We start from the raw sequence: 12,244 nt of genomic DNA, 5'->3' as shown, positions 1-12,244 counted from the left end.
AGGTTGGAATGCAATGTTCTCTTCCATCCTCTGTGGGAACCTGCACATGGCAGACACTCACTCGGACACAGACGCATAAGTTAAAAAAAAAAAAAAAAGTAGAGTGTTTTTTAAAAAAAATAATTGTGTTGGCTCATTTCAATGTTCTTGCCTGTTAAAGATGGTTTGTGTGTGTATGCATGTGTGGTATACACCTGTGTACACGTGTGAGCACATATTAGTACACAAGCGTGTGGAGTCCAGATGTTGATGTTGGGTGTCTTCCTCAAATATTTTCTAGCTTGTGTTTTGAGACAGGGTCTCCCACTGAAGCCACAACTAACTGACTTGATAAGATTGACTGGCCAGGAATCCCCCGGTCTCCACCTGTGCAAGCTGGGTGGGGTGAGGATCACATGCTGCCACAGCCGGCTTTTCACACGGGTGTTGATGGTCAATGCGCCGGTCCTCATTTATTTATTTTTATGTGCATTGATTGGTGTTATGGCTGCATGTATGTTCTGTGAGGGTGTTAGATCTTGGAGTTACAGACAGTGTGAGCTGGCATGTGGCTGCAGGAAATTGAACCCGGGTCCTCTGGAAGAGTAGTTGGTGCTCTTAACCACTGAGCAATCTCTTCAGCCCCTATTTTTCTTTTTTTTTGTTTTTAAAGATTTATTTATTTATTATGAGTAGGTATACCCCACATTCCACGACTTGTCCTTGAGGAGGCCATAAAGGGGCATTGGATCCCTTGGGACTGAATGTGAGGCACGTGTAAACTGCCATGTGGATGCTGGGTACCAACTCCAGGTCTGTAAGAGCAGCATGTGTTCTTAACTGCTGAACCTCTCTCCAGCTCCCATTTTTATTTTTATTTTTCAGTGCTGGGAAGCAAACTCATGTTAGGCAAGCACCTTGCCTCTGAGTCACATCCCCATTTTTACGTCAGAGTTCTTCAGTGTTCCACAGAGGGATGAGAAAGAGGGATGATGAAGCAATAAAAAGTGTCTGTCTGTCTCACACTTTTGTGAGAGACAGAGAGAGACTATTTATCTTGAAGCATCTTTTTGAAAGGCTATAGGATTTACTATGGTTGTGAGGACAACAGTATTGTGTCCCACCCCCCATATGCCCAGGGAAAGTGATACCCTATGGTGAATGAAGAAAAATTCTGGAGCTATCATGACAGGTAGCAAAGAAGAAATCTATAACGTATTCCTCAGACAATGTCCAAAAAAGCCCACCAGAGGCCTGTGTCTGTTGCAGGAGATAGACCATTCTCTGAGGCCATTTAGTGAGTGCTGGTGAGAGCGGCACTAGCATCACAGAGGTGTCCTTGTGGGCCAGGGATGATACTGCCACAGAACCAGATGGATGACAAAACCCCAAAATGACAGAAGCCAGGCTACAATACTGTAACTACCAAAAGATACAGAGATGGTTAATGGAATCTGGTGTCCCTAGCAGGGAGATAGAAGGCCAGGCACTGTGTGGGCATGGTTCTTTAACACCTGCAACCAGAAACAAACAGGAGGGAAGCAGGGGACAAAGATGGTTCCTCCAATAAAAGTGTATGTCTTGTTGTTCAATTTCTGCTTTGGAGGAAACTCCCAGAGGGCAGTGACTAAGCAATGGTCATGTCCAAAAGAGAAGACTCCAGCCAATTCATGGTGAGTATTAACAGTCAATAGTCCCAGACTTGTACCAAAAGGGTATTAAAGAATAACCACTCATAGTGAGTGTGTTTTGAGACCTTTCTGAGCTAATATTGTTACTGGAAGACATAAGATACCCTCCTGGTCCTCTGTTAGGGTTGGGATTTGAACTTATAAGATGCAGTTTGGCTAAAGTCTAATTTATAGAGGATTTGCTCTCCATGAGTCCAATCCATCCTTAGTAAGATAAGGATTTACTCTCATGGCTTGACCCGTTTAGACCCCTACCTAGTTAAGTAAGAAGAATCTGTTTGTGAAGGCCAAGAAATAATGTCTGCAACTATCACTTCCTGAATGAAGACAGTGACTCAAAAATAGTATCCCATTCCAGGAATGATGTCAGGTACTCTGGTGGTTACCTCATGCATCAGCTTTGTTGGGCTGCAGTACCCAGACTGAAGTTAAATATTATTCTGGTGTTTCCTTAAAGGCACTCCAATATGATTTATATTTTAAGCAGACACCTTTTAGTAAGGCAGACTGCCTAGCATAATGTGGGTGCCTCATCCAATCAGCTGAAAGCTTGAACAGAACAAAAAGCCAATTCCTGCCAGCTGGAGGGATGTTACCCATGAACTCCTAAGTTCCTCATAATGTCTGCTCCTCCTGGGTCACCAGCAGACTGCACTTGCACTTGAATTAGCCTCTAGCCTACCTCTCTCCTCATCAGATGTTGGACTTACAGGATTTCCATAGTCATGTGAATGTGTTCTCCTCACCACCACATACACACCCCATGGTTTTCTCCTCACCACCATGTCTCTTTCTCTGGAAAGCCCTAAGGAATATGACCGCCATTAAAGATCTTAAGGATGTCTGGATAACAATCTCTATCCTGACTCTGTTGAAGTCACCAGTCTGTCAAATAAATTCTGGAGACTGACTACAGATTTCTGCAAACTTAACCATGTAGTAGTTCCAGTCCTAATTGTTCCAGACATGACAGTGATGGAAAAATTATATCTGGATGGTTTTCACCCTGAAATATTACATAGTTGTTACTTTGGTAATACCTTATTTTCTATTCCACAGAGGGGGGGAGGGAATGAGAGAGAAACACGAAATCACATGTAATCACAAGGAATGGACAATAAAGCCCACAGCTCTGAACTCCGGGCTACACAAGCGCTTTAAAAGTGCCTTCTTTTTCAACACTTGTCTTTTTGTTTTGTTTTGTTTGTTGTTGTTGTTATTGTTGTGTGTGCATGTGTGGAAGTCAGAGGACAACCCACAGGAGTTGGTTGTCTTCTTTCAACATGTGGTTTCTGGGGATTGAACTTGGTTGTCAGTCTTGTCACCAAGTGCCCGTACCTGCTGAGCCATCTCACCAATCCTATGTTAAGTCTTTACCCTTAGTCATAATATAGTTTAAAGATCCCTATCATTCCACTGATCCAGCACACAGTGATGTGGCTCTGATCTGAGAGTTCTAGTGAGGGGAGTCTTAATGCTGGAGGCCACAGGAAGGCAGGTAAGCTCCAGAGTGTGGGAGGTAAAAACCTGCATGGAATCTGGGACCTGCCACTTTGGTCAAGTTTTTAGAAGTTTGGTAACCAGGGCCAGGCTAGGACACCTTCAGAGTAAAAGATAAATTGTCCCATCCTGTACCTGGTAGTAGGAGGAGTGAAGCAGGAGACCTGGTAGATTGTTCTGGTAACTACCCCACTCATACTCTGCATGGCAGCAGATGCAACTTCAGCCTGTAGACCACCAGCACTGCATAGAAACAGCCCAACAAGAGTTCTGAGGGGCCAGACTACAGGCCAAACTCTGCAATACTGGGAAGGATGGGGGGGATGTCTTTCTGTATGCTGTTTCTCTTATTGGTTGAAGAATAAAGATGTTTCAGCCGATGGACAGTCAGGATTTATCCAGGCAGGAAATCCAAACAGGGATAGAAAAAGGTAGTAGGTGGAGTAAAGGAGACACCATGTAACTACTGAGGAAGCAAGATACCCTGACATCACTGATAAGCCAAGTCCATGTGGAGATATACAGATTAATAGAAATGGGTTAATAATTAAGAAAGCCAATAAGTAGCCTGAGCCATTGGCCAGATTATAATTAACATAAGCCTCTGTGTGTTTATTTGGGACTAAACAGCTGCAGGACCAGGTGAGACAGAAACTCCCATCCACCATCCAGCATGGCTGGACACACACAAGTAGGCATGAAGTATGAGGGTTTTGTTTGTTTGCTTGTTTTTGTCTTACATACAAGTATCCACCATTTTCATCTACTTTGGGAAGGCACAGAAAATCCAAATAGTCAAAATCATAAAACCTTGATGTTTGCCAGCTGTCCCCATTTTCCCAGCCCCAAATTGATGCAATGAATACATGGAATGACCATGATGATAAAGATGGCATCTTCCTATAATCCCATATACATGAATGCCTATGTAGGTAGGTTCATCTCTGCTGACCTATCAGTGCTAGCAACTGGCATGGAGACCTGAGAGGAGACCTTCCTCAAAGGGACCCAAAGACATTTGTTAAGTTCTGTCCTGGGATGGATGGTAGTTTGTCTCACAAGGGTAGACATTTATTCTAGGAGTGGATTTTCACTTTATACATGTCTTTACTCCAGGCTTTAAAGAATGCTCAGTTCATAGCTATTACACATATATCATGGCATTGGGCCCAAGTCCCTTTTAAAGTGAAGGAGATTTGAGAGAGGTCTCTTGACTGTGGGTCTCACTAATCCCTCACCATCCCAGAGAAGCCAACTTAGTGAAGGGTCATGGTGGCTTACCAAAGGACAACCAAAATTCCAGCTCAAAGGCAATACTCTGAAGGATAGGAAACATCATTTAAGCTATTGCAAACACATGAGGCCAGAGACATCTATGTGGCTCTGATTTTCCAAGTGAAAGAAATAATGGCTACAGAAACCAAGGGTAGAGTAGCTGTGCTTCACTCATGATAAATCCCAAGAACATAGTAGGAGTCATTTTTGCTTCTCGACCCCAGAACTCTGAGCCTAGGGAGAATGAGCTCCTTATTCCCAAAGTAGCATGGTCAGGGCTGGTGACAAATGTTGCACATCATTATGAGTTATGGCCATGGCTTGAGTATTTTGGTTTTTTTTTTTTTTTTTTTTTTTTTTTGTATTCATTTTCATGTGGAAAAGCTGCTCTTTAAGACAGGGTAATACATCCACGACAGCAGGAGAAAACAGGGTTGTACTTATGTAATAGGATACACCTGGCCTCCTCAGTTCATAATGGTCCTATTCTACCCATGAGAAGATGTGTTGCCTTGAGAAGGTATGGTTGCTAGGTAATCAGATTCTCTCAGAAACGAAGGGTTGGGTCATACTAGTGTATGTAGGCCACCAGTCAGCTGAGGTGATAGTGGAGAGTAAGAGGAATGGAGAATGAGCAGTAGAGGAAGGATATAATAGTTCCCCAATACAGTTCTGAGATCAGCTTTATCACCTAGGGAAGGGGTACTGTTTATCCTATCGACCTCACTCTTTAAAGTGTCCTTTCAGGAACAGAGGCTCCCAGGAGCCATGGAGGAGTTGTCCTCTAAAGGTTCCTGGGGAAATGCATCTGTGGAACACAAAAGATCACATAGGTCATTGAATGTGCCACTCAGATCTCTCATTCCAAGATCCTGCTGGCTGAACACGCCCAGCTGCTTCATGTTCTGTTCTACCACAAAATTTATGCATAGCCATATGCTGCTCCCAATCAATGACTGAGCAGTAAGGGTACTAGAGCTAGTCCATTCCTCCTAAAGCACGGTTAATCTTCTACTCTGGAGCACAGGGCATGTGCATTGATCTTGTTGAGTTGTAGTTTAGAACTCTTTCTACAAGGCCCTCTCTCCTTTCCCAGGGGCCATACTGTGTGTCCCTTTCTATTCCTGCCTTGTTGCCTTTGCAGGCATTCCTTTCCATGAATATCTTACCCTTCAAATTTTTAGTTGGTATCTTTCTTCTTGGAGGACTGAACTAAGAGAAAGCATCTTTCAAATTTTGATATTGAAGTTTTGGCAAATGTTGACACACGCTCATTCTTCTGTTTCTTCTGCCATCTTAGACACTACCCACCAGTTTTATCTCTTTAGTTAGCACCCAGATGCTGGAATGTTTCCTGACTATGTGAATCTATACTGAAGTCTGGCATTTGAGCACACATTTAGATCAATTAGCTGAGTCCTGATGGCAGTCTCATAATTGATTAGTAGTAAATTATAGTCTTTGGGCAATTGCTGCATATGAAGCCAAGTCAGCAAGTGATACCTATCATCAATGCATAAATTAGCTAGACTAATAGGCTATTAAAAATATTAAGCTTCTCGTGTTAGAGTTTCTCATTGCAATGGCCAAATACCTAAAAGAAACAACCTAAATGGAGAGTTACTTTCATGACTCATAGTTTCAGTCCACAGTCCTTATCTCTACTGATTCTAAGTCCACAGTGAGGTACAATGCCATGACAGCAAGAGCATGGTTCATGAGCAGGAAGAAAGTGACTGAGAGGGCCCTGGACAAGATATTTGCCACCAAGGACATGATCCCAATGACCTCCTTCCTCAGGAGGATTCACCTCCTAACGTTTTCAAAATCTCCCACAGTGGCCCCAAAAGCTGGGACCAAACCTTCATAGCCTTTGAGAACTGGTGACATTCAAACCGTAACATTTTGACCTTGCCCCCCCCCCCCACCAAGGCTCATGTCCATCTTACAATGGCAGATACATTCAGTCCAAGAGTCCCCAGGGCCATAATAGTTCCAGCATTGCTCAGAAGTCCTGGCTTCAAGTCTCCTCCGAGATGAACTCTTAGCCATGAGTTCCTGTAAACCAAAAAGCTAACACTACTCCCCAGTACAGTGGCACAGAGTAAACAGTCTTGTTTGAAAAGGGAGGAATCAGTATGGACGGGGCAGTAGACAAAAGTAAGCCCCAGATCCATCAAAACAAACATTAAATCCTATGGCCAGCATTGAGGGTATATGGTGTGATGCTGCTACCAGAGCTCTCAGGCAACCTTGCTGAGACATTTCTTTTGGGTTGGTTCTGCTTGCTACCTGCAGCGTTGTTCCTAATTTGTTCCATATTCTTGGCATCTCCACCTTCCTCAGCTCTACGTAGAAGTGAAGGTCTCACAGCTTCACATACCACCCTCAGTGACAGCCTAGCAGGACTCAGATCCTGCTGGATCTCCCCCTTTGAAATCTGGGGGAGCCTCCATGTTCCTGGCTTTGCATCCCAAGGTCTGTCACCAACTGCAGTGGCAGCAGCCACCTCACAGCTCTGAATCACAGCTACACTGGATGCCTGGGCAGCTGAGAATGGCCAAGCAAATCCTGGCAAATTAGCTTCTTCCAGGCAACAGAGTGCTCAGTGCTGGTTTCCTCATTATCGAAGGTCTTTCAAATGAGTTTGCTTTTTTATATATTTGAACCCCTGACAGACGAGGTCTAGCCAGTTGAGATGTCCTAAGGAATCTTATTCTCCTGATGAAAATTCCTTGGCTTCTTTTTAACACTCACACCCTCTATGCTATAACTTTAAATGAGTTATTTTCTGGCCAAACTATACTTTTTTTTTTTTAAACACAAAGTTTCATGTGGTCCAGGTTGACTCAGAACTCCCTAGGCAGCTGAGAATGACCTTGAACTTCTGATCCTCCTGCCTTCACCTCCTGAGTGCTAGGGTTGCAGGTATGGACCACCATATCCAGTATACAAAGTGCTGGGGATGGACCCCCAGGGCCTCACAAATACTAAACAAGCACTCTACTAACCAAGATACATCTATAGCCCTCATGGCTAAGTAGGGGAAGGTGCTTGCCACCAAGTCTCATGGCTTCACTTCCATTCTGGGACTCATTTAATACTCTATATAAGTTGTCCTCTAACATATGTTATATATATGTGTGTGTATATATATGTGTATATATATATATACATATATACACACACATACATACACACATATATACACACATATACGTACATAAACAGAGCGGGGAGGGGAAGAGGAAGAAGGAAGGAGATAGGCTGTACTAACTCTCCTAGGCACTTCTCAACCCAATAAAAGAAATAATCAAAATTAACCAAATGTTGCTAAATTCCTTCCCTTAGGGAGATGTAAATGACATCTACTTCCTCCTCCTACAAGTGCAAGCCATGGTGGTTTGTACCAAACTTCACTCTGGGAAGCCAATGAGTTTATCGAGCTTACTTACAGGGCAATGAGTGAGGGGTTATGGGTGACTAAAGCGCCCACACTGGAAGGCCAGCACCCACCCTTTGTGAGGAACCCCCACCCCATGGCTGTGTAAATGGAATCCCCTCCCCTTATATCCTCTAGCCCTTCCCAGAGATGCCTATGCCATGTGCAAATAAGTTAGAATTGTATACAGCTGATTGTGAAGGGAGGCTGGATACTCAGGTGAGGGTCCTATGACCTTTCCCATCACTTCCTTCCAAGAGGTGAGGTCAATAGTCAACAATCCCAGCTGTGATGATCTTTGGCAAGCAGGCACAGTTGAACTCCTAAAGATGGCCTCAGTTTGACTTAGAGGACAGACCTGTATAACACTAGCACATGAGTTTGGAGAGATGGTTCAGTGGTTAAGAGTATTTACTGGGGCTGGAGAGATGGCTCAGAGATTAGGAGCGAGCACTAACTGCTCTTCCAGAGATGTTCAAGTTCCAGTAACCACATGGTGGCTCACAACCATCTGTAATAAGATTTGGTGTGCTCTTCTGGCCTACAGGCATGCATGCAGACAGAACACTGTATACATAATAAATAAATATATCTTTAAAAAAAAGAGTACTTAATACTCTTGCAGAGGACACATGGTTGGTTCCCAGCACCCACACTGGGCTCAGGACTGCTTGCAGGTCTAGCTCATAGGCTCAGATACTTTCATCTCATTTCCATGGTACCTACATACAAGTGCCATACCCACTCAAAGACACAGAATGTTTCAAACTAAACTAAATCTTCAAAATGTACCACCTTGGAGATAAGTTTTCAACTTAACTCTTCCTGTCTCTTCCCAAGTATATTGCTGGATCTGTCATCTTAGGATTCTCTAGTTAAATTGTGTAAAATAATTTCCATCTGAGCTGCTCTGTCAGAAGGCGTGCTCCTACAACTGCCTCTGTTGTTAGCTAATTTTGCATTTCCTCATTCTGCAGTCTGTGTGTTCTCGACAGCATTTCCCACTTCTTTTCTGGTTGTAATGTTCCATTACTCCTGCTTTTGTGCTCAATTGACCATTTATGGGCAACATTTTGCTTTTATTCCTCCAGTAACAGGAACCCGAGCTTTGGAGCTAGATGATTCGAGAATAGTTTTCACATGAGCACAAGCCCTTCTTTTGATACACTTTCAAGCGGCTGAGCCTACTTCTAACACAGACAAAGATTCCAGGGCTGGCTATAACAAAGAGGGCTTCAGTGAGTCAGGTTAATGTGAATTCCATACATACTACTGAAACTTTCCCAGGTGCCATAACCATAGGAACCTGTATCGCTCAGGCAGATGCGCACATGGTATTTCTGTAAATATTTCCTTTGTACTCATCCACAAAGCCCAACCAAGTTTCCATCAGACTGAGTCTAAGAAGGCTAACCCAGTAATAAGCATGTTACAGTCATTCCATAATGCTGTCCTTAGAGCATCAGATGCAGGGACAGAGCTAAAGCCAGCTCTGCTGTGTCCTCCTCTCTGGTGCACCTTCCTGTCGTCCTCAGACAGAATGGGCATAGACAGCATAGACTGGGCAAAAAATCAACAAAGTCACCTAACAATGGGTAGTCAGGGATTTCTTCTTTAAATACAGTAATCTTTATGCTTTGGCTCAAATGCATTTTACAGTAAGTCTGATGCAGAAGTTAAAAATGCGAATTATGTGTATTTTCCACAGCACATAAATATATTTCCTACATCCCAACTACTTATTTCTTATACAATTTCATGCAAATGACCATTTTCTATTTTTATTGGAAATAGACCTCATTTATTCAACACTTTGCAATCTCACAGCAGTGCTTCGCAATTTTATATCATCTACCGTTTGAAAGTTACTACAGACTCACACAGCAACTTTGACAGGCTCCATATCGTCTCACTACTTTGGTCATTCTTCTTAAAAAATGAATTTATTTTTATTTATGTGTATGTGTTTGTGCCTATGTGAGTTTATATTTATTATGTGTGTTCTGGAGCTACTGAGGCTGGAGGAGGGTATCAAGTGACCTGGAATTGGAGTCATGGGGACTGTAGGCGTCCATGGATGATGGGAACTGAATTCCAGTGCTATGCAAAAGTTCTAAGTACTTTTCACCTCTGGGTCATCTCTCCAGCTCCTACTTTGAATTTATACTCTCCATGGGCTGGATTCTATTTATTTATTTATGACAGAGTTTCTCTGTATAACAACCCCACCTGTTCTGGAACTAGCTATGTAGCCCAAACTAGCCTGGCCTCAAACTCACAGAGATTCACCTACCTCTGCCTCCTGAGTGCTGGGATTAAAGGTGGATACCACCACCACTCAGCTGGATTCTTATTACTAACATTTATTTTCTAAAACCTTTACTTTTCTTTTACAATAACGAGCTGTGTTGAGGTCTTTGAACTGCTGTTTTAGTTACTTTCAATTGTTGGGACAAAATACCATGACCAAGGTAACTTATAATAGAAAGCTTTAATCTGAGGGCTTGGAGTTCTAGAAGGCATGACAACCATGCAGGGAGCATGGCAGCAGCTAGGTAGACATGGCGCTGGAGCAGTAGCTGAGAGCTTACATCTGATCCATAAGCAAAGGCAGAAAGAGAGAGGGAGAGATAGGAGACAGCCAGCCAGACAGACGACAGAGAATAAGCACTAGCTAGAAATAGCATAGAATTTTGAAACCTCAAAGCCCACCCCCAGTGACACCTCCTTCAACAAGGCCACACCTCCTAATCCTTCCCAAATAGTTCTACCAACTGGGGACCAAGCATTCAAACATATGAACCTATGGGAGCCCATTCTCATTTAAACCATCACCTGGCTCACATGGGCTCATGGCCACATCATAATGTGAAATGCATTTAGTACAACTTTAAAGTCCTCATAGGCATCAACACTGTTTAATCGTCTAAAAATCTCTTCTAAGACTTAAGGCAATCTCTTAATTGTAATCTCTTGTAAAGGCAAAAAGCAGATTGCATACTTCTAGTATAAAGTGCTATAGGTTATACATTCCAAAAGTGAGGACTAGGGTCAGAGGGAGGAAATATTGGGCAAAAACAAGAACGAACCCCAGCAGGCCGAACTCCAAATCCTGTAGCTCTATGTCCAAATGTCAAAGGGCTTAGATATCTCTGCACTTCCAGCTGTCTGGAGCTCTCCTTGGCAGGTATCCCATTGCCCAAGTATCTCCAATATCTTGGGGTCTCCAACACAATCCAACTTCACTTTCCCAGCTTCATGCAATGACCTTTCTGGGTCTCCATGAAGGGACTCCCCTACTACACTTGACCTCTGCAGCTTTCCTCGACTGCAGAGGAAGATTCCACAAGCCCTTTACTCCTTTATCTTTCACTGTTCTAAAGCTAGAACTACATGGCTGAAGCTACCAAGTTCTGCTGCCTGCTTGGGATGAAACCTGGCCCCACCCTTGAGTTACTTTTGCATATGCATTGACTTGTTGATGCTTTTTAAGACTGGAAAAGTAGCTGTGTGGAATCTTGCTCCAACATTAAATTTCCTGGTATTCTTTTCTTCCTCAAACTGTACATTTGCATTACTTTTCGTCCCTACTTGCTCTTTTTCACTGTAGATGTGCATGAGTGATTACTAGTAATCAACTGATATTAGGTTGTCTTAAAATCTTCTCTACTAATGAAATCAATTCCAAACTCTTCAATTTAGCTTCGGGCAGATGCTTAGGACAAGGTGAAAACTCACTATATCCTTTTCCAAAATATCGCAAGAATGGTCTCGAGTCTAATTGCTAATACTGAGCCCTCTGAAACCTCTTGAGCTGGACCTTCATCATCCACATTCTCTCAGTACTATTGCCTTCCAGGTTCCTACTAGCACTGTCTGTGAAGCCCCACTTACAGCATCCAATTGTTTTCCTAGTCCAAAATCCCCAAATCTTCCACACTGAAAAAAAAAAATCATAGCATGGTCAGTCAGGCCTATCACAAGAGCTGCCCATTTCCTAGTACTGACTTTTGTCTTAGTTACTTTTTCTTTGCTGTGACAAAACATCATGATCAAGGCAACTTATAAAAGGAAGCATTTAATTTGGAGGGTCACAGTTTCAGAGGGTTAGAGTCATGACCATCATGACAGGGAATATGGCAGCAGGTGGGTAAACATGGCCTGGAGCAGGAGATGATACCTTACATCTGGTCCACAAGCATGAGGCAGAGGGAGACTAAGTGGAAATGGTGTGGAATGTGGACCTCAAAGCCCATCCTTGGGCTTTGTGAAATACCTCCTCCAACAAGGCCATACCTCCTAATCCTTCCCAAACAGTTCCATCAACTAGACATCAGGTATTCAAATATAAGGGCCT

The sequence above is a fragment of the Phodopus roborovskii genome, unplaced genomic scaffold, assembly GCF_943737965.1.
Source record: "Phodopus roborovskii unplaced genomic scaffold, PHOROB, whole genome shotgun sequence".
In the NCBI taxonomy this organism is placed as follows: Eukaryota; Metazoa; Chordata; class Mammalia; order Rodentia; family Cricetidae; genus Phodopus; species Phodopus roborovskii.
The sequence above is the reverse complement of the archived record's forward strand: the minus strand, read 5'-3'. Positions refer to the sequence as shown.